The following is a 23685-nucleotide window of genomic DNA, read 5'->3' on the forward strand; positions in this document are numbered from 1 at the left end:
TGAAAAAAAGTTACCTTTTCTAGCATCCTGACAAATTCTCAACAACCCTGAACCTTTAATCCACTATACATAGACACAATTCTTTCTTGCAATAAATATTCCAGAATTTAACTTATTTGATGAAACACTAATAAAATAAGAGCATGTAACATGCAAAAACAAGTAGCTACACTGAAAATGCTGTGGGACAAGTGTTTTCAACCTAAGCGGTGGGGGAATACTCAACTTTCCTGGACACCAAGAATGGTTTAGACCGCCTCCATCTGGGTTCATGATTGCTCCAAAACACAAACAGTTGACATGTATGCTTAAGTGCCACTGGACCATTCTCCTACTGATGCTTCAGGGACAAAGCAAGCAGACCCATTGAATGTAGCCGACATGCCTGAAAATACAGAGGTTAGGCAACATGAACAGGCCTCAGAGGCCCCTGGGCTAATTGGGGGAGGGGAGGGGAGGGGGAAACGGGGAGAAAGAACAGAAACAAGATTTTTCAAACCCAATCATTATGTGGTGGCCTCTTGCTGCAAAGTACATGAGTAAATTTGAGCAAGAAAAAGATTCAGCTGGAATGTAATGCCTGCAACAGTCAAAGAAGGAACAGGCAGTTGAGGCTCACACATCAAGAGTGGCCATTTGACCAAGACACTGAAGGGCAGTTGGCGCCTGTTAAACAACATGAGCGAGCATACTGGGTGGGAGAAGAGAGAACAGGGAAGAAACTCTCTAAACTGGTCATTGTTCCTAGTCCAAGGCCTGTTTTTTATATATTTCGATCAATCCAGAGACAGTCTTATTTACAAAGATACAGGACAAAGCACCGCAGAAACCAGCAATGGATTGTAAATATATACAGTTACTGGTGCATAGAGAAAGGGCCTGATCAAAACCACATGTGCATGAAACAAAATATTTTTTCCATTTCGCTTACTGCTAAATAGTGAGTTACAGTTCATTAAAACCAGCTTATCAATTTTATCTACTCTGTGTGATTAATTAACCTTTGGCTAAGTGAACAAACCACTGAACTGAGTTCCGGATGTTATTAATTTGGTATTTCTACTGTGAAGTTTTCTTGGGTGTTCCACACTGCTTTCATTCATATTCACTCAGTTATCCTGCTCAATAAATCTCCACCATGCTGTTTCCACCTCTGCGCCTGGTGTCATGTCAGTAAACAAAACCAGATAGCTTACACAAATAGTTTGCAGGAAAACTCTTGCACCTTAAAGTGAATGGGCGACGGCAGCTTAGATACAAATCATGTCAAATAATGTAGTAGATCTGACTTGACATCACAATGCCATCCAATGTTGATGTGACCCAATGTTAGGAATTTATGCCCATGCCAGATAAACTCGGAAATGGTGTAAAGTGGAGCTTGCTGCAAAATTCCACCGAAAACAAGCCCAAGAAAATGTAAGGCACTTCTTCAAACACGTCACGCCCAGAGACGTGTTGCACTTTCCTGAGTGTTTCTTTAAAATTTGTTCCAGGATGTGGGCAATGCTGGCCAACCACATTTTTTGTTAATTCATTCATGGGATGTGGGCATTGCTGGCTTGGCCAGCATTTATTGCCCATCGTTAATTGCCCTTGAGAAGGTGGTGGTGAGCCGTCTTCTTGAACTGCTGTAGGGACATGCACAGTGCTGTTAGGAAGGGAATTCCAGGATTTTGACCCAGCGACGGTGAAGGAACGGCGATATAGTTCCAAGTCAGGATGGTGTGCGACTTGGAGGGGAACTTGCAGGTGGTGGTGTTCCCATGCATCTGCTCCCCTTGTCCCTCTAGGCGGTAGAGGTCACGGGTTTGAAAGGTGCTGTCGAAGGAGCCTTGGCGAGTTGCTGCAGTGCATCTTGTAGATGGTACACACTGGTACATATGTGGAATGAACTCGCAAAAAAGGCAAATGCTGCATTAAGCAATTCCTTTAAAAGTGTAGAACAGACCAGATTGAAGGTTAATGGAAGGGTTACAGATGACCAAGTTTTTTTGCAAAATGTGCTGCAAGGACAATGGAGGTCATCTGTGGAATACAGCCGGTCTGCTTTCATTATACAAGTTGCAAGATTCGGTTAGTATACATTTGTGTTTACAGAATAGGATCAAATTAGAAGATTTATATTTGACATTTCACTTCATTGCAACTCAGAAACACATGTTTCCAAGTGCCCCAGCTTTCATCTTGTTGCCCTTTCCCTCATGGCCTCATCCCACCTTTCAGGGAGAACAGTGGCTTGTTCAGATTCCAAGACAACACAAGTTGTACATGGTCTGTGGAAAGAAGGGGCTCGATGGGTTGAATGGTCTCTCCAATATTTTTATGTTCCTCTCATCACTCTGCCTTCTCCCCAACCACCTTCCATTTTTCCCAGGAAGAACCCAGGCCTTTTGCACACTGTGACCATTACTGCCTACCCTAGAAAGTCTTCAGACTGGTCCTTATTCACTGAAAGCCTACAGCAAGCCATGTCGCCAGCCTGTGACACTGTGTTTCTCAGCACTCATCTTCCAACAGGCTCCCTTTCAAAAGATCGCACGCAAATCCTTTCATAATGCTCTGAGTGGCTTTCTGCCAACTTGTTTGATTTTTCTCTTCCAAATATTTTACACGAATTAACTTCATTATTGCTCTTGGAAAAAGAATTTTTTAAAAACAATTTTTTTTTTTTTGGAAAGGCTCAGCCTGCAGCTGCACTGTTCATTGAATGGTACAGCTGGCCATTATTTTCCACATTTGAAAGACTGTAACATGATTTGGTAACTGCCAAACGTGGTGCAGCATCATGAAATAATGTGTCTCCATTTACAAAGGGAATGTCTCTAAAGCAGTGCTGTGGCTTCCCTGCCCCTAACTAGATATTCAATATTGATTTCCCCTCTTGCAAAATGCACTCTCAAGTTTTTGCCCAAGAAGTGCATTTAAAAACAAAATTGAGCTTGACAAATATTAACACACTGCAGGCTCTGCACAGCTTGTTGCTTTCTATGAACAGCCCTTTTCACTTAAGAAATTCCCATGGTTAAACTTCAAAGATTAAACACACTGGTGCACTGCATCAGGATGAGCTTAAAGGGGCTATGTTGTGAAGAGATTCCTTTCGGGTTGAATGCTCAATTCAAAACAAAATAAAAAGGAGCTAATTTGGAAGTGGGTGTGAAGGAGGAAGAATGTGCAAGAGGCAGGAAGGAAGGAAGACAGGAAATGGGATGGACAGATTTTTTGGGTTAGTTTGGGTGTGCAGGGGTTTGGGGGGGGGGGGGGATTTGAAAATGCGAGGGAGGGGGGAGGAAGAGAAGGCTCTTGGAATGAAACGGTTAATGTGAAAGAAAGGAAGAAAGGTGCACAAACCATGAGCCAATGATTTAGGTTTAATTAGTAAAATCTTTGTTGTGGTTAAAAGCAATTGGACAACCTACCAGTTCTGTGGGAAGGCAGCAGTGATAGAAAATTTCAGCAGCTTGAAAGCTTCAGATCTGGTCTAAACCAGGGTAAAAAAAAATACTTTCCCACCCCCACGTCACTGACTTGTACTCAGCAATTTCATTGCAAACATCTCACTACCCCAGAATGAAAAACAGATTATACGCACAATATTATTTGCATTTTAATGATACCGTTTTTAATATAATCTTCCTGCACACAATACAGCGGCAGATGGCACATCCGACATGAAGATTAGACTTTATAGAGACACCGGCCCCTTCCAATCTTCCCCAAATGATGCGTTCTAACCTTAACAAGGCCCACTAATGCTAGTGGGCATCCAGGAGACTGGCTTTTCCAAGTGCACTATATTTTAGAATATTCTTTACTCAAAATGTGATCAACTGACAATCATTAGACATTGCTCGCAATGGAACCCATGGACCTATATCATAGGCTGGTCTGAGTTACATCTGATGTTCCCTGACAGTCATTCAGTGCATCGCTCAAAGAACAACAGTAGAGAAGACTGAATGGCTTCATTCCCAGGCCCCTGTATTTCACTTCAGCTCCATTTCCTCATAATCCAAAATCGCTCAAGGATTTGGCTCAATTCTCACCCCATTTACTTGGGAGCCACTTGACTCAGCTGCAGACGAGTGATGTTCCCATTCAGAACTCACAGAGCCTTTATTGGGAGAGGGCAGGGGACGGGCAATATTTTTCTGTTGATGTCAACAGCAACTGTTGCCCAAGGTGAGGCAGAAAGACAGCTACAACTTGCATTTATATAGTGCCTTAAACATAGGTGCTTCACAGGAGTGCAATCAGACATCAACTGATGCTGAGCTACAGCAGGAGACACTAAGACTGACCATCAAATGCCTGGTCAAAGAGGGAGGTTTTAACCAAGAGCATGTGGTCCATTAGCAGCACACTCCTTTAAAAATCGCACAAGTCTTAGAATCCCTTACATTCCAACTACTGATAATTGGAATTCCTCCAAAAGACACATGGGAACCAGGAAATTACCAACAGTTGGCTTAAGGATATTTTGTGGGGATTAACCCACGATTCACCCAGTGCCGTCAGATTTGCAATCTGAGTGGCTCTGTACAGCAGAGACTGCAGATAGCAGTTGGTATTGTATCTGTGGAGACGCAGGCACAACATTTCTGCAGAGAGCTATCTGAGGTCAAATGGAGAATATGTGAAAAAGGAGCTGAATCATGGTGGGTGGGGCTGGGGCTTCACAAAAGAATCCTAGCAATCTAACTTTAACCTCATTGAATGTTGCATTGTTAGAGATTTTACTAGTGTTTTTCAAAACTTGCACGACTTCATAGAGCTCAAAAGTTTTAAATACTGTTGTCCAAATATTAAAGGGCCTTTGTTGTCGTCTTTGGGCATCTTTCTGGGAAACTCATTTCCTGGAAGTGCCTGTTTGGAAAAACCATTATGTTGGATACAAGGAAGGTGTCATCACAGCAGCAGGCTTAATATCCGACGACAGATAATCTTTATATTTCTTGAAACGTTAGCATATCTTTTTCTTATCTGCTGGTGAACCTTTGTATTTTCACATTTTCAGATTGATTTTCAGCCTTTGAAGTTTTTAAAAACAAATCTTTACATCTACTGTAGTTTGCACTCTTACAATAGGAAAAAAATATTTTTATGGAAATGAACAGGGCAAGCGTGAGCAGTAAAGCCTGGCTACCCGACCGAACCCGACGAGACCAGAATACGGGCCGGGTCGGGTCTATATTCCGAGTCCAGCATTCGGGCTCAGGTTGGGTCGGGCTGGGCAGCGATGCTTCCAGGAAGTCACGGGATCAGGCTTACCCATGATTCCCCACAACTCCATCTGCAGGAATAGCCTGCTGTCGGAACAGATGAAGGATATTTGTGTCAGGTCGGGTTGGGTGTGAAAAAAGATTAAGGGTCTCAGGCCCAGGTCGGGTTTTAATTTTACACCCGAGCCAGGCTTTAGTGAGCGGTGCAGAGGCTGGTTGTGTATCTGTACCTTTACAGCCTTGAACGGTCTTCCAGAATTGTCAATCTAGATGGGAATGCTCCGTTACTTCAGAACTGTTCAATAAATCAATTGACATGGTGAGTGGGAAAGCCAAACAGGACTTCTGGCACGTATGCAGAGTGCATGAAACCCTCACCAGCGTATCCAAATAACTACAGTTCAACACAAAATAAAAAGTAGTTTGGATCGAATTACTACTGAAGGAGAGGTTGTGTATTGTTACTTTGTTAAGACGCTTCAAAAGTAGCTCCATAAAATGAACCTAACGTTTGTAGATGCCCTGTTCTAATTTTATTTCTCTCCTCCCAAAGGCATTATCTCACGCTGGGGACAGTTCCACCTGTCACCTCTTATTTGGTCTTGGCAGTGAGCACTGACAGACGATTTGGCTGTAGATGATAGGATGGTCCTGGTGTTATCTGATAAACAAAACATACATGCACACATTGCAGCAAAGATCACTGGGCAGTATTCAGAAGCAACGATCCTGGTTTGACCTTTCTTTTCCCTAGCCCTTAGAGCAACTGTAGCACCTGATCATTCAGACTAGAAAATCCAATTTGAGCTCTCCCTGTTCTATGAGGCTCATTACTCGGACAGCACAAAAAATCACAAGAATGCAGTGACTTATTCTAATTTTCATTGCACCATATCTCCAGTAAATAGAAAGGCTGGGATTTCCTCTCTTGTGCTGCAACCGTGGTCAAACATCATAAACCAAATCATGAAAGTCAACAGCCTCCTGTCTGCATTCTACTCATATGGAGAGTAAGGTAGCATACTGAATGTTGACATACTGAAGAAAGAAAGAATTTGCATTTATACTCCACCTTTCTTGGTCTCAGGATATCTCAACGTTCTTTGCAGCTAATGAAAGACTATTGAAGTGTAGTCACCATTGTAATATAGGAAACATGGCAGCCAATTTGCACACAGCAAGGTCCCACAAACAGCAAAGTGATAATAAATGAGGTAATATGTTTTTATTTATGTTGGTTGAGGGAAAATATGGCCAGAACATAGAGAACTCCCCTGTTCTTCTTCAAATTGTGCTATGGGATCTTTTCCATCCACCTGAGAGGGCAGACGGGGCCTCGGTTTAACATCACATCTGTAAGATGGCACCTCGGACACTGCAACACTCTCCGCACTGCACTGCAGTACCAGTCTAGAATTTGTGCTCAAACGTCTGGAATGGGACTTGAACCCAGGACGCTTGGACTCAGACAAGAGTGCTACCCATTGAGCCATGACTGACACTGAAGATCACCTCTGCTAATGGGAGGAGTCAAAATGCTAAATATAAATGGTGACTGCGTTCTTTATAAATTATTGAGTGTACTAAAAGCTTGGTGCAAATGAAACAAGATTACTTCCTCCCTCTCAACTAGTTTCCACAACAATACACTCAGAGACTCATCTATACAAACACCAATATAGAACTACCGAGCTTGAGGAATTACTTTCAATCTCACAGGTTCCCAAAAAGCAAGATTCAGGATGTTTTCAGTAACCTGTACAATATACTGTACAGATAGTGAAATTTCAGCAAGACTGGATAGGTCTGCTTTGAGTTGGTTCAAGTGCAACCAACAATTTAGGTCAATGTTAAAACAGAGAGTTACATACCAGTGTGAAACAAATACACAAACACAAATAAATGATACAGTTTAATCACTTAAATGCCAAACCAGCTGAAGTGCATCATTCATCACCAATAATGAAAGACATTGGGTTTCTTGTCAATCTTACAAGAGGAGAAAATAAATAGTGCATTGCATTTATTGTTAGCCTAAAACAGTCACCTGAATATAAAATAGAGGAAGCACATAAACAGTAAGATCACCTTCTCTTATAATGAAGCTCACTAAGACTTCAAAACAGTCAGCTACTGTCAACTTAACGGGACTCCAAACAAAGCCAATTAACCATGAAAGAACTGCTTGTTAAATGACTGAACTTGGGGCTACTGATACTCCAAGTAGGGATGTGAAGTTCAGTCTTAGTATAAGCATCAAACACCATAAGCAGAACAGCACTGCAATTAGAAGTACAATTAAACAGAGACTGAGAAACTAGGCCACTCTATATGATTGACGGCTTTAAGGTTGCTTTCTGCTCAATTGGCAAAATTGGGGGTGGGATAAATAGAAGGTAAAAGACAGGAAGTGGGAAGCAGGAGAAAGTGCCTGAGGTACTGCTAACAATCAATAGCACCCATTCTGGTAATGGCCAGTCTCCTGGAAAACACTTTATCCTAAAAAGGGAGTCAGGTGTGCACTAGTAAGGTCATCCTATAAAAATGAAAAAGGCTCTGTACACAGTGTCCAAAGGGATCTTAAAACTCCAGTCCAACGTTAGTTGAGAAGTTTGTTTCAGTTACACGGCACAGAGACACTAAGTTCTTGCTGGACCTTCACCACATGTTTTACAAGTAGAACAGTCAACACTGGGCAAATGTAATGAGTGCGATTTATAAATTCAAGGGTTGCAAACCCATTTAAAATCTGTGTTTTTTTTCCCCAAAAGATACATAGAGTGGGATATGTCCTAGTTGATGGAGACTCTAAACCAAAATGAGAGTCTCATCCCAAATGAGTGACAGTTTTTTTTTTGGTGGGGGGAGTGGAGGGCAGTGCTGATGGACAGGGAATTCACTGTGCTGTCAGAGTTGCACAATAGAAAATTCACTGTGTAGATGCACTGCTGAATTTTAGACATCTCTGAGGGGATACAACTAAGTGGAGGGAGCACAGCAGATGGTGGATGTGCTACAAAAGGCAACAGCAACATGCGAAAAATGGGGGATGAGGAGGAGAAGCATGCAGTATCGAGCCTAATGCCCGATTAACTATAGTGTAAACCACAGCTCTGGGCTTGGTTTACAAAGGACCAACAAATCATGTGCCTTGTACCGAGCATCCATTGCTTCATAGTAGCCAGTTTGAGAGTTGATTACCTTACAAGCATCAGGGTATAAAGATGCAAACAAATTGGAATTTGGTCAAACTTTGTTCAAATCAGGATTACACTATTAATGAGATGTACATGCAAGTTGATTTGGTTGTACTAACATAAAGTAGCTATATGTTTCTCCATGTTCCGAATTTACTTTACCTCTCTTCCTTTGGAGCCTATTGGTCACTATTACCCAGACGTACACACAAGGAGATGGCCCAGACTCTGTTCCGTGCCAACACCACTCGAGCCTAGGAACTGGGAGGCATGCAAGACCAGTGTTGTTATTTGAAGCCCAGTTACTGTTCTCTTCCCATGGAGGAAGTGCCTAGCCACTGCTTGCAAACTCATGGTATGGGTTATCACACAGAATGATCCCTGGCCCCACAGCCTCACTATGCTGCATGCAAATACATCTCATAGCTTTACTCAATTATTAAAGCAGGTGTCTCATTCATCAGATGGAGGGAACACCCAGGACCCACATACCTAACACTGAGAGACATGCTTCTTTCTGAAACTCTTGGTTGTACTTAACTAGAGATGTGTAGATAAATTAGCATAAGTAGGTGGTATCATGAGCCCCAGGACACCTTTTAATTCAGGGACAAGGCAGCTTCATTGCTAGGGAAGCAGAGATATACAACAGCCATGTAGACTTTTCACCACAATGTCCCAAGGTGCTTCACAGGAGCAAACAAAATTTGAGACCGAACCACATAAGGAGATATTAGCACAGGTGACAAATCAAAGGGGTAGGTCTTAAGGAGGGTCTTAAAAGAGAAGAGAGAGGTGGAGATGCAGACAGGATTAGGGAGGGAATTCCAGAATAGGGCCAAGGCAGCTGAAGGCATGGCCGCCAATGGTGAAGTGATGGAAATCGGGGTTGCAAAAGAGGTCAGAGTTGGAGCAGCACAGAGATTTATAAGAATTGTAGGGTTGAAAAAAGTTAGAGAGATAGAGAGGGGCAAGGCCATGGAGACAATTGAACACAAGAGTGCTTCTAATTCTTCAATATTGCTGTACCAGTTTCTCAGGCAGATACCAGGCTGTTCTTGCTGTCTCCCACTCCCATGTCCAGTAATGGATTGTTCCCTCCCTCTCTCTTCCAACTGGCTTTCATCCCTTTTTAATCCTCTCGTCTCATTTATCCCCAATACTAGATCTCAACTTCTGTCTTTCCTCTCCCAAGTGCTTGGTAATGAGTTGCATTTAATATACCCTCCCCACTGACAAACAAAATGTGAACTGCAATACTGATACAATAAATAATAAAGGTTCTTGGGTTCCACTACCCAAAGGATAAACAGAATTTATTTATGTCACTAAAGTTAACAGTCCTAATTATTGGTGAACACAAGTGATAGATACAGAAAGATACTGAATTTTTGATCGGAATTAAACGGGAAAATCTTTTGGAACATGCTTGCTTTTTCAATCATTCTTCTGTTGTCATTAGCTATCACAAGACACCAGGAAAGTCATATTGGTATAGGCAGCCCATAACTTAGAAATTTAACACTGAAGGATGTTCCAACCTTATCTGCGCTACTTATTACATCTGACTGCAGTCCTAGAAAATTGAGCTACTTAGCTCCATGATTGCTAGCAGATTTTTAGCATAAAATTGCCGAGTTTAACTCCTTAGCAAACCAAGAATAACATTTATTTTATTTTTAATGATATTTTACACCAGCCATTATGTTGAGTAAGAGTATACTTTGACCCCACTTACTCAGTGACTGTTAATTTGGTTCCCCAGGAAACACACAGGTATTTTGCATTCATCTTAAAAGAATGCATTAGTGTCCTCTCCACTCCCATTGTTTCAATCACAGATAAGGCCATCATTAATCTCTTCCTCATATTCTTCCTCCACTCACCTTCCCGTTCCCAATCCCACTTCCTTCTACCTCCAGCCTTGGAACAAACTCTCTCCCAAGTCATTTATAATGACACTTGCAAATTCCCAACCATCTTGCCCTCCATTTGCCATGATACTTCTGCAGCTAATCCTTACTCTCTCATGCCCTGGTTGTTTCCCCTGATACAGTCCCCATGTCCACTGCTTTAAGTCCAAGGGACACAGATTTGAATGTTTATGGAGGATAACTGGTTTAGCCATTCACAGACAAATCCGGCTGGACCACACAAAGCAATATCAGCTCCTGTTCTCTTCTGGCAAAACTGCTCACTACTCCATGATCATCCTGGAATGCAAACAGAACCATGGCTTTTTTCTCCAGTACCTGTCTTCTTAAACCCCTCTTGCTACCCCCTCCACCCTTAACTCAAACAAATGCGAGGAGCTCATGGACCTTTGTCACCAAAATCGAGACCACTGTTCAACAGTTTCTGCCGCATCCCCCCCTTTTCCATAGCGCACCAGGCCAAAATTCCTTCCCCCTCACCAAAGTTCCCTCCTGCCCGAGCCCTGAACTCACATCTTTCTCCAGTTTTGGATGAGCTGAAGTTTATCTTTGGCCCCCACCCCCACCCACCCCCACCCCACTACAAACAGTTACCATGCTAATCGATTCCATCCCCCTCCCTGGCCATTGGCAGAGTTTAAATTCAACGATTCACAACCTTGACATCCTATTTGACCCCGAGATGAGCTTCTTACCCCATATCTGCTCCATCACCAAGGCTGCCTACTTCCACCTGCAAAACATCGCCTGTCTTCATACTTGCATCAGCCCATCTGCTGCTGAAACCCTCATCTATGCTTTTGTTACCACCATACTTGACTATTCCAATGCTCTCCTGGCTGACCTGCCATCTTCCACCCTGCGTAAATTGTTCATCCAAATCTCTCCTGACCCAGATCAATCCCTTTCACCCATCACCCCTGTACTCGCTGACCTACATTGGCTCCCAGTACAGCAAGGCCTCAATTTAAAAGTTCTCACTCATGTTCAAATTTATCAATGGCCTTGCCCCCATCTCCGTAACCTCCTCCAGTTCGACAACCCTCCAAGAACAATGCAGTCCTCCAATTCTGGTGTCATCTGCACCCCCGATTTCCATCGCCCCACCATTGACCCAAGCACTGGAACAGCCCCAGCCACAAAACTCTGCACCTCTCTACAGGCACTGGGGGCTCAACTCCTCCTGCAATGCATAATTTGAGAACCTCTGACACAACTGCATGCAAGTTTAACAACTAAAGTTTACCTTTCCCTGAAGAAAGTGGGTTTATTCAACACATAGCTGAGCCACAGAGAAAACAGAAGTCCAAGGGTCAAATCCCCATTCTGTACTGAGTTAACTGAACTTAGCCAGATGGTATAACTTGCCTCAGCACCCCCTGGGTTAGGCAGCGAAGGTTCCCACTGCCGATGTTGATCTCCAGTTGATATACGTGTGAGCAAATAGCCTGGCAGTGCTCACTGTTGAGTTACAAGGAGAATAATGGCTCAACAGGGCAAAGTACTGGGCCCTGTGGAACAAAACTGTTTGGATGAAAGGTCATTGACCTGAAACATTAACTGTTTCTTTCTCCACAGATGCTGCCTGACCTGCTGAGTGTTTCCAGTGTGTTCTATTTTATTAGAGATTTCCAACATATACAGTATTTTGCTTTTGTACTATCAAAATGACTGTGGTTGAGCTAGCCTCCAAACATCTTGGGAGAGTCCAAACACAGCTTTTCTACAGGGACAATCCATATGACACTGCCTGCCACGCTCAGGAACAATATGCTGAGAGCTTTCATTTCTCTCCTAATTGACCCTCCCTCGAAGGTGCCCACTCCTGCTGGTGTACAGTTCCACTGGTACTGATGACCCTCTGCTACCTTGCCCAAGTGGCTATTGCTCACCTATAGCCATGAGAAGGCGCCAACGAGCCACTCAACTGTGCAGGATAGCGCAAGCAAGTCTGTCATGGTCCTCTCCCGCTATCCACAAGCTTTTCTGGTGGGGTTGTCACTCGGTGCTGATCAAGAGCCAGAATCTTGCGCTTGCTAAGACAATGGTTCAGTTGCTGGTCGACTGAGATTAGCTACCTCAGCGCAAGTCAATAATCAACAGTGGCATTTTCTAGATATGTATCACTTGATGGGCAGGATATTTACCCAGTAAGCCATTAGGAAAGCTATGATGAGCAACCTTTAATATGTTGTCATGAAGTGATGATGATGTCACATGATCTTTTGGACACACACAATGATACGAGAGTTGGCTTTCACTCTGGTACTAGTAACTAGTATAGTTAGAGCTTTCATGAATCATTTCACACTGATGGGCCTGGACGGCCCTGATATGACTGTTGAGTTGTTGGATCTCCATGGAGGAATTTTCTGTCACATGTTAACGCCAATGTGTTTCGTTGAATGATAATTTCTTTAATTCACTGACTGGAGATGTGAAATTATATTTTTTTCTTAGAAAGCCTTTTTTAAAAAGACAAGCTTCCATCAAAGTCATCCTTTCAGCTCAAGATGATCACCTAGTTTGCTACACTGTATCCTACATTGCAAAGGACTGTGAGGAGAGAGACAAAATGTCTGCTCAGTCCCCAGCAAGAATCAAGACCCAGGAAATCTAAGAGGAACTACCTGTTCTTTCAGCAAGCTGAGAAATACTGCTAACTGCTATGTTTAAATGACGGAGTGACTGTCATGTGACAAACCTCTCCCCATCTGTGGTTTTAAGCTGGTGTTTTCTCTGCAGCAGAGGAGATGCTTTTGGATTCTGACATGAGCAGACCTGTATACCTTTTTTTTAAATGGACTCTAACTCAACCAATCTATCTTTGCCCACTCTGTAACCTATGTGTGTGTTTGTAAACCGTGTGTGTGTGTGTGTGTGTGTGTGTGTGTGTGTGTGTGTGTGTGAGAGAGAGAGAGAGAGAGAGAGAGAAAGTTGGCGCATTGTTTATTATTTTTATTAATTCGGTTCAGGTACAATAAAGTTAACCTCTTTCTTTGTTAACTCAAGAAAACCTGTCCGATTGATTACTTACTTGCTATGATCATAACAAGAACCAAGCACCTACTGAATTGGCCAGTATATCCACTTTGAGAAAGAATTAAAGAAGGAGAGGGAAAAGAGGGAAGCCCTTCAACCCCCTCCTCACTTGACGGGAACACACAGCAGAAGGAGATCAGAGATAATCAAATGTTCCCTCGGTATCCGAGAAAATATATTTTGGACACAAAGATCTTGTTTCTGGCTTCCAAGTAACAACGTGGACAAGTGGAAATCCAATTGTAAAAATTGTTTTCTCATCTCCAACTAAATCAGGGTAATTTCTGGGCAGTCAGTCACATTACATTAGGTCTGTGCTATTGTGTCACCAGAACCTCATTAATTTACTGACATTTCATTGAGAGCTAAAGCTTCACAAACAATACCAAAAACAAATCATCACAAATTTCACAAGCAGAGATTATTTTCTGCAAAGGCAAAGCCTGTGGAAAGTGTGGAATCATTTTTGGGTGCACGACCCACCTTTAGTTCACTGCTGCATAACAATGGATTTGCAAGGTAAGAATGAAGGGATTATTTGATTCAATTCCTAGCCAAGTGGCCAATTCATTCTGCAATCAATACCAATCAACAGCCTGGCACCTTGTGAGAAATCAGAAGTGTTTAAATCCATCCTCTGGCAACACATTGCTCTGTTTGTCAGGCTTAACCTGTGTCTTGTTTCAATTTCAGACTCTATGTTAGAGTTTCACACAGCACAAGCCTTGGAACCGAAATCCATTAATTTCCATTCCATGTTGCCTTACCCTGCCAAATAATACACCAAACATTTGCTCACTAAATATTTGCTCACCCATGAAACTTGCTCACAGGGCTCATGAATAACTCTCTTTAATTTCTGTGACACGGCTTCCTATGCTGCAGGAAAAGTAATACATTCACAATGCATATTAAAACATCTCTGTCCCGCTTTAGCAAGCTATGAAATCCTGCACTTGACTGGACAGTGGTGATTAAAATTGGAATGTTTCATATTCTCAACATATTCAGGGTTATGCTGATAAGAGTTAGATGAGAAAGGATGGGAGGAGGCTCGAATGGAGCATAAATGGACAGGTTGGGCTGAATGGTCTGTTGGTGTGCAGTATATTTCTACATTAATTCCACTGAGGATTCGCATAATTCAAGAGGATAGTCATCACCTAACATCTCTTGGCTTACTGCTTGTAATGATGAGCTGCATTCCTGATGGCCAGTTAGCAAGGGTGGAGGTGGTGGGGGACATGGGGCGGTGGATATAGGGGAGGCTTCAGATCTGTTCTGACAACTGACTCTGTCTGGTTTGCCAGTCGTCAAGAGACTGACTGGACAGCAAATGGAATTATTGACTGCCCAAGCCTAGTCCATTTTATTGTTGCATGGTTTTCCCATTGTGTATGAATATGGGGGCAGAGGTTCACCTGCAAACCACACGTAGTCAGCTCCACCTCACAAACTTCCCAAAGTAAAATTCATAACTTGTGACACGTGGACTTTCTCTTTCTCTCACTCAATATCCAGCACACATCTGGATAAAAACAGGGAACCCACCAAGATCGATGGAAGAATTCATTTTTTTTTCTTCACTTTCAATGCCTGCCCAATTTTTTTTTATCCCTTCTCTCTTGAAAGCACTGACTGGCATGGGGGATTAGTTTCACATGTGCCACTATTCCTGCATCACCCCACCCGATTGGTCACACAATAAATGGCAACAGGTTATTTAATGGTGAGATCATCATCATCATTGTCTTCATGCCAGTTCTGATGATCCCTTGAGGTTCTGTTGGTATTGGGGTTGGGGCGATTTCACTAGGTATCTGACAGAAATGGGAACTCAGGTTGCTTCTTTTCTCCCTTTCTATCCCAAGGAGTTAGGCAACTTACAGCAAGCAAAACACTGCTTATCCGGGCTTACCCAATCATGATACCCATTCCAGTGAGCTCTGCAGGAAAAGTGCCCACGCAATTGAAACCAAACGAGGCAAGGATCGCAATTGGCTTTGATGTTCGCCCTGGAGGACGGCCAATATGCACTGTCTAGCCCCACATATTGAAGAATGGACATGTGGGTACAGTTGCAAAGAATGGCCAGGACCAATACAGCCACAGCCCAGGCATGAGCATGAATGAGGATCTTCGGGAAAGGAGATGGGAAACAGGAAGAGAGAAGCAAAGACACTGCATGGATGCAAAAAGAGTTCTTTCACTCATTCACATATCGTAACAGGCTCTCTCTTGCTCGTAAGAAAAAATTGAGACACATCAAGTGTGAGAAACAACAATATTGGGTGAAAGACACCAGACAATAACAGACATCAAATTACCTTTTTTTTGGGTCAAAAACAATGTGAATCTTCTCTGCACTGAAAGTCAGTCAACAGACAGTAATTGCATCATCAGGTGCATTATGGAAACTTTCAACTGATGAACTGGGTGGGCTAACCCTCTCTACACACACTGGGAGTAAGGCAGCAGAAACCGTAATCAGCTTGGTACTTGCCTCACGCTTGTGAAGCCAAAGAAAAAAAGCTGTGGCAGAGTAAACCTCTCTGTGGAAAGCCCGGGATTTAAAATGGGGGGAAAAAAAAATAAAAGTCATTCTCACCTCCACCTTGTTTTCCATCAATCAGGTCAGACGTGGAAAAGCAGCTTTAGAAATATGCCTGACTCCATGCAAACATAGAATGGGAAAGGCTCCCAGAGTACAACATTCGTTTAGTCTCCCAACCAACCAAAAAAGATCTCCACTCCCAATTCCATTTTCCACCAGCAATCCATATTTGAAGTTTGTCTTCGATTGTAATATGTCCCCATGAACATTGTTTATTAAGCTTCATTCCAACCAATTTGTTTCCTTCATCTCCTGAAGGTTGCAACTCCTGCTGAGATGCCACCCCAACAGGTGCAAAGAAGCCTCCAGTATCTTACCCAAGTATGGTGTACTGTGGGGCTGTTAGCAACAGCAGAACTTAACCTCCAAGATTAATAACTCAACATAACTCAAGATTATTGGGAACATCACAGATAATGACCCTCCTTTCCTCAATCAACTTCTATAAAAGTGCACTTCCCAGCCGGTGAGAGGGGATCTCTAGGGAGTAATTGGATTGAAAACACTTCCTGGATTTCTCCCCCTTTATCTGGTATCTGGGTCTGCCTCCCAGCTAACTGCTGCATTTATTTATCGAGGCTGACTGGGTGGTAACATGGTGTGCAAAGTACTGACAGACAAGCAGTGCCTTGTACCTCTGCAACGAGGGATGGTTGCAACATGCCGTCAAGAGTTTTAAAGAAAGATTCTCTGGCCAGCTGTTGAGCAGGAAAGGCTCGGTGAAGAACTCTGAGCCTTCAGGTCTACAGCCATCTCAACCTCTTTTATACAACCCTGTCTGCCCTTCCTCACCCCTCAACAAGCTCGTCTGTTCAAAATCCTACTGCAAGCTTTGGACACATGAATGGAAACTAAAACTGACGACCACAAGATTTATTATTTTTACTTCAGCAGCATAGATTTAAATAAGGAGCTCCTGCAAAATTGAGCGGGTTTGGTGTTTATTTTAGTTTCCGTCCCCGGTCCCAAGCAGTAAGTAGTCAGTGATGGAGGGAGGTCCTTGTTGCATGGTTTTAAGAAGGGAGGGGATTTCAGCTGCCCAGTATTGGATTCTACTGGGGGCAGGGCAATTTGGCAGCTACACTTGGCACAGAATGCTACTTTCAGTCAGACTACCAGCTAATGTAAATGTAAACACATGGAAACAGGCAGATTCCATTTAAATCAGTTCCTTGTGGCAGAAAAACCTTCCACAATGGGCTGGACGTGGACTTCATCAGACCAGTCGCCTTGAGTTTGTTTTGGTGGCCCTGTGTGACTCGAGACGCTGGGTTTTACAAGAGCTTAAGTTGCCGAGGATAGCAGCTGTGCAACCAATTCCGACCAGAATATTGATTTTAGGATCTCTAATAAAATGACGAGTGCGTTATGAAGGTACTCACTGTAGTCCTTCCAGCGAAAGGCTCGCACGGGTTTAGAAAGGGCACACGCGCTTCTGACAGACCCCATGCAATGTTTACAACTGGAAAGCTTTTACATTTGGACCTTTCAGAGTTTGGATTCCAGGAGAAATGTGCCTGTGCACTGGCTTCCTGCCTTCCCGGTGCTTAAAGCTCTCCCAAACTGACGGGGCGGTGAACCCACTCAACTGCTAACACAAGGGCTGGAAGTGGGGGGAGGGGGGGGGAAATCCAGGAAGAGACAGGGCCTTTTGTACCCCTCATTTGAGGGGAATGCACGTGGAATTGAAGCGATTGAAAGGCCCTAGGCTCCCGAAGTCCCAGAATTCTCATTGCCTTCCCAGTTCAACAGCAGGAAGTAGGTTCCCTCAAGCTCTCTCCACCACACACTGCCCACAGTGTCAAAAGATGCAATGAACAGTTTGCTCCGCAAAAACTCCACCTACCCGAGCTGTTCACCCATGCAGTCAGTCGCTGATAATGGCGCATAGCAGTGCTAGCTGAGGGTTATAGGGGTCCATAAATCCCTTCAATCTAAAAGTACAGAAGCGCCAAATGTAAACCAGGTTTATATTGTGGAAGCCAAGTGCACCGAGAAACAACAACACACACACTTGAAATCACGGACGGGCAGTCACCTTAGTCAGATTCCTGAATTTAAGATACTGACTCACCTCGCTGTTGAGGAAAGTCTGAACAATCAAACAAATCAAACACTGCACCTCTGACGATGCAGGGGAAATTGACTCAAGCAAGCCTCCTCACCACCAGAGGTACCACCATTACATTGTTTATATTACAGTATTGTCTTAGGCTTCCATTAGAGAATTATGACAGTGTAAATGGAACCAAGGGTTACCTCCATTTTCTGCTCAGTTCCTGATCTATCCAGGTTTGATGCCACCTGCAACCAGTTGAATGTAAATTAAGATCATAGCATCTTACAGCACACAAGGCCATTCAACCCATCGTACTACCCAATTAGTCCCACCACCAACCCCCCCGCCCCCCCACCCTGTTCTTTCCCTATGGTCCTGCAAAACATTTTCCACCCCCTCCCCCCCCATCAAGTATTTATCCCATTCCCGTTTGAAAGTTACTATTGAATCTGCTTCCACCATCCTTTCAGGCAGCGCATTCCAGATCACCACATTTATTCTATCAAAACCCCTTCATAATTTTGACACCTCTATTCAATCTCACTGTAGTCTTCTGTGCTTTAATGCTCACAGCTGGTAAACGTAACGCTGAGTGTGGACCACACTCACCAGGAAAGTGCCATGTTCAATGCCACCTGCAGTCTGTATCAAGCCGCAGCATTGGCACTAGTGCTCCTGGGCTTTGGAAACGGAGGGTGCGGGAAATCAGCTCATTCCCAATCACTAGAGTGACTGCTCTGGAAAGCGTGAATGCCAGGATCAGACTGTGATGCTCCCCATGGGTGAAAAGCCCACTAACACTTGGATTGAAGTTGTCATCACTGCACTCACCAGCCCAAGACTTTCCACCTATTCACTTGAATGGCTGCAAAGGTCACTGGTGGGCGTGCACAGGAGCAGAAAAGACCGGTCTCGTTATCCCACTACCATTTTGGAACCGATCCCATCAGGAGTCAGGGTCTTTATGATAGGACAGAAGAAAGCCAAGCGGGGAATTTCACCCCAAAATTTCACATAGGAACAGGCCATTCAGCCTCTTGAGCATGTCCCACCATTCAATTAGATCATTGCTGATCCCTCTACTCCAGCAGCATTGTCGTCTTGAGGTGAGGATCAATCATGTGACATCATCGTACGCTCAAGCAACCTTAGGCTCTTCTGTCCAAGATAGAGAGTGCGCGCTCATCAACTGCCTTAGATTAATAAAATAACTATGCTGCCATCTTGATGAGTTCATCTTTCAACAAAGCACAATGATATCTTCAACTCAAATGCTGCTAATTCTCGGCCTTCCTGACAGTTCGGGAAGGATTAAATCTGTCAGCAACAAACGAGTACATGTGTGGGTTTCCGGACAGTGGTCAAAAAACACCTGAAAACATTCAAAGCACCATAAACTAATGGGGCAGACAGACATTCTCTTCAACTGAAACAATCCGACGAAGGCTGCAATTTATTCCCCTGCCCCCACCTCCCCCCGCTCCCCATCCCACAATGGAAACCAGATGTCCTCTATGACTCAAGTTAAGAGATCACTTTGAAAGGTTTCAATTCTCTCCACATATCAAACCCATCCTGTCTGCAACATTAATGTTGCTGGGCTCTGTGGCTTAAAGCCTTTATTTAAAGAAAAGACAGAACAGGAAAGCAGAACTCAAAATTGCACCATTGCCATATAATGCGCGAAAGGTCAGGGAAATTCAATGGAGTGGGAACACCAGTTTACGCTTCTTAAAATTTACAGGGGGATGGGTAACAGTGTGGATTGGGATGGGCTGGATTGCCCTACCAAAGAGCTAGCGCAATGGGCCGAATAGCCTCCTTCTCTGCTGTACTGTAAATTAAAAATAGTAATGTATTTATATTATTTTAAATGCCCAATACTACCTCAATCACCACCCTTCCTGCTTCAGGGAAGCAACTGAAGTACAGCAAGATGACTGCAGACTTTCCCCTGCCCCTAGCCCAAAGTTGTATTAAGCCCATGACCCTGTAAGCCTTACAGACTTGGTAAGTCCCAGGTTTGACTCCTTGTCCGTGCCAACTGGGTTTTAGTCAGGGTGGAAGTGCAGATGTTAGAATTGGCTTCGTTCTCCTTAGACTAAGGTTCTACTTCTGACCACCACCCAACACTTCTGTACTCGCTGGGCTCAACTGTGATAGCAACCATTTTCATTACTCCATTCCAAGTTCCTGGAAGGCTGCAGCCAACTTCAGGAGAAAATAGAAAGGGCAAAAAAAAAAAAGCAAAATTGCAGAAGGAAAAAAGATTCTTCCTGTCATTAGGTTGGGTTTCGAGAACAATCTATCAGGGAGTGGTGGGCTCCAAGCTCTTGACCTCAGCTAGATTGCTGTAGGGTTGGGTACAGAGCTTGGCCGAGGGAGGACAGAACATTGATAGAAAAGAAAAATCAACACACGTTGCAGCTCATATTTTAATAATCAGTAACATGGTGTCTCTGGGGAACTCCCAGCATGGTTCAAAAAAACAGACAAAATGTAGGGAGGGGAAGAAAAAGAGTCTTAGCAATTATAAACGTAAAACCTGATGCCAATAGGAAGGAAGCTTCTATGGATGGAGAGTGATAGTTGCCAGATTCCAAAGAGGAAGATTCTGAATGACAAAATAAGGCCAAGGAATTAAACTTTGAGGAAAAACCCTTTTGCAATATTGGTCTAATTGTATAAACAGACATGAGGTGTCATTATGATCGGTCTAGTTGATAAATTGGTTATCTATAGGCTCTAAATGCCCCAACGGGTTTGAACCAGTTCTGCAGTCGCAGTATTTTCAGTTATGTGTTTTTGAACCCGTTAGAAATAAAGAGATGCCAAGCAGTAAAGAACCTACATAGCATGCTGTGACTCAGGGAGAAGGCCAAGAAATGGGAAAGTACATGTATAGCATAAGACGCAGGTACATTAAGAGATAAATTCTATACAGCGGTAGAACTGTTGTCAGAAGTGACCACGTGTACTTGTGCAGTGCATTGGATGACAAGCATTCCGACAAAAACTGGTCACAAATTTCTGATTAGCCTGAAGATAAAGGGCGTGGGGGTGTGTGGAAAGAAGAGGGGAAGAAATTACCGTGCAATTTGTGGCACAGTGGCGCAGTGGTTAGCACCGCAGCCTCACAGCTCCAGGGACCTGGGTTCGATTCTGGGTACTGCCTGTGTGGAGTTTGCAAGTTCTCCCTGTGACTGCGTGGGTTTTCGCCGGGTGCTCCGGTTTCCTCCCACATCCAAAAGACTTGCAGGTGATAGGTAAATTGGCCATTGTAAATTGCCCCTAGTGTAGGGAGGTGATAGGGAATATGGGATTACTGTAGGGTTAGTATAAATGGGTGGTTGTTGGTCGGCACAGACTCGGTGGGCCGAAGGGCCTGTTTCAGTGCTGTATCTCTAAATAAAAAAATAAATAAATTTAAGATTGAACTGAAATTCCAAAAGATTGCAAATGGAGAAATTCTAGTGTGTGTTTCTGTCCTGTTTTGGACCAATGCTCACTCCCCTTCACACCAAAAGGATTTGCAGCTCTGGTTGATAAAATGGAGATGGGATTTTCAATTCCGTTATCTATTGTTACGGAGGAGACACCAGCCCACAATTCCGTGCACCAGCTGAGCATGCTCAGTTGGGCTCAGGCTGCTATTAAAATGACATCTAAAATGTGGATTGCTGTGTTAAAAAGCTGCGGCAAGCCTTCCAGATTAGCGGTGCTGCAGAATTAACTGCAGTCCGATGGCAGGGGCTGGGATTATAACAGAAGACGACAACACATATGGCAAACACAAAAGAGGCTGACAGAAATTGATAAAAACTTCATCACAAGGCTGACAGTGCATCAATCAAAGCATTAAATCTCTTTCTATGTGCGCTTCAGAATTCCATCAGATCCTGCCAGTCCATATTTATTGAGAAATGTGTGATTGGACGGACACTGTATTACCAACATTAATGATGCATCAGTCTCTTGAATTACAGGGAAAACAGTCGGATTGATTTTTTATTATACGTGGGGTTGCTCACATTTCATTTCATTTCATCCGCCCTCTTCAGAGACTTCAGCACATAATGTAGGCTGACACTCCAGGGCAGCACTACGGGAGCACTGCACTGTCAGAGCTGCCGTCTTTTGAATGAGATTGTTAAACTGAGTCCCCGCCTGCCCGCTTTGGTGGATGCACTATTTCAGAGAGGAGGAAGGGAGGGCGGGGTTCTCCTCGGTGTCCTGCCCAATATTTATCCCTCAATCATCGTCACAAAAAAAGCAGAATATCTGGTCATCACCACATTGCTGTTTGTGGGATCTTGCTGTGCACAAATTGGCTGCTGTGTTTCCTACATTACCGCAGTGACTAGATATCAAAAGTAGTTAACTGACTTCAAAACACTTTGAATGGCCTGCAGTCGTGAAAGGCACGATATAAATGCAAGTTCCCCCCCAATCCCCCCAATTCTCAGCCTTCAAGAGCTTCCTAACCAAATAGACATTTTTGGAAAGAAAGGTGAAGAATGCCTTTCGCAATGGGACACCAACTTTTGACTTTTTCTTTACATTTTGAAAGCACACAATGTTGCACTACAACACAGAGCACATGTGGAAAGAACAATGGTATAAAATTTTGATCTACCCCTCCTGACAGCTCAGGCAGGAAATACATCTGTTCCTTAGTCTGCATTGGGTTATTAGACAGGGGTGGCAGCAAGTGGTCTCAGCACTGCTGGTTAAGGGGGAGGTGTGTTGGGTGGGTAGGCAGCACTTGTAGAACTGCACCCAGCACAAGTCGATAACTTCTGCAGAAAGTGGAGATAATTGTTCCCTCCATTTGCCTCTGACTTTGTGCCTTGAATTGAAATGCCCCAAGAGTTGAACCAAGGGACCTCCATGAGCAAACACACTGTAGTTCTCAAAACATCCCAACAGGAATTGACCCAGTTGTAAATAAGATTCAATGTTAAATGCCACAGATTTTACTGAAGAGATCCAGGTTCGTACCAAACAACAAGACAATACGTCAAGCCCACTTTCGTGGGCCAGAGGGTAGGTGTTCTTCACAGGTTCCCCAGGTTATGCGGAAATATAACAGCCAGCCAATTGTCACTGGACCAAAGCATGGCACCTTCCATCAATCAGGTCTTCAAAAGCATGGCTTTCTATGCTGAAGCTGTTACTGTTTAATTCCTTCCCTTGGCCTCTGTTTTTCTCCTTCACAAATTCTCTCTTTGGCCTCCTTGTCTTGAGAGACAATGGGTAAGCGCTTAGCGGTGGTCAGTGGTTTGTGGAGCAGCACCTGAAGTGGCTGTAAAGGCCAATTCTAGAGTGACAGAATCTTCCACAGGCGCTGCAGATAAAATTGGTTGTCGGGGCTGTTACACAGTTGGCTCTCTCCTTACACTTCTGTCTCTTTTCCTGCCAACTGCTAAGTCTCTTTGACTCGCCTCTCTTTAGCCCCACCTTTGTGGCTGTCCACCAGCTCTGGCAATCGCTGGCAACTGGCTCCCTCGACTTGTGGTCAATGTCACAGGACTTCCGGTCGCGTTTGCAGAGGTCTTTAAAGCGGAGTTCACAAATTGGTATCAAAATTATTACAATAACGAAACTCTGATTT

The 23685-nt window shown here is 43.7% G+C and overlaps 1 protein-coding gene across 13 annotated transcripts in view; it reads right to left on the reverse strand.

Moving 5' to 3' along the window:
* zmiz1a (zinc finger, MIZ-type containing 1a) overlaps positions 1–23685 on the reverse strand; it is a 388755-nt gene that overhangs the window by 329636 nt on the left and 35434 nt on the right. Inside the window, exon 3 of one of the 13 annotated variants that reach the window (XM_068020543.1) lies at positions 18272–18316. The exons of the other annotated variants lie outside the window; for them this stretch is intronic. The gene's annotated coding sequence lies outside the window, so the exon portion shown is untranslated. The remainder of the gene's footprint in view (positions 1–18271; positions 18317–23685) is intronic. 13 annotated transcript variants of the gene reach the window in all.

The sequence above is a fragment of the Heterodontus francisci genome, chromosome 42 (assembly GCF_036365525.1).
Source record: "Heterodontus francisci isolate sHetFra1 chromosome 42, sHetFra1.hap1, whole genome shotgun sequence".
NCBI lineage: Eukaryota > Metazoa > Chordata > Chondrichthyes > Heterodontiformes > Heterodontidae > Heterodontus > Heterodontus francisci.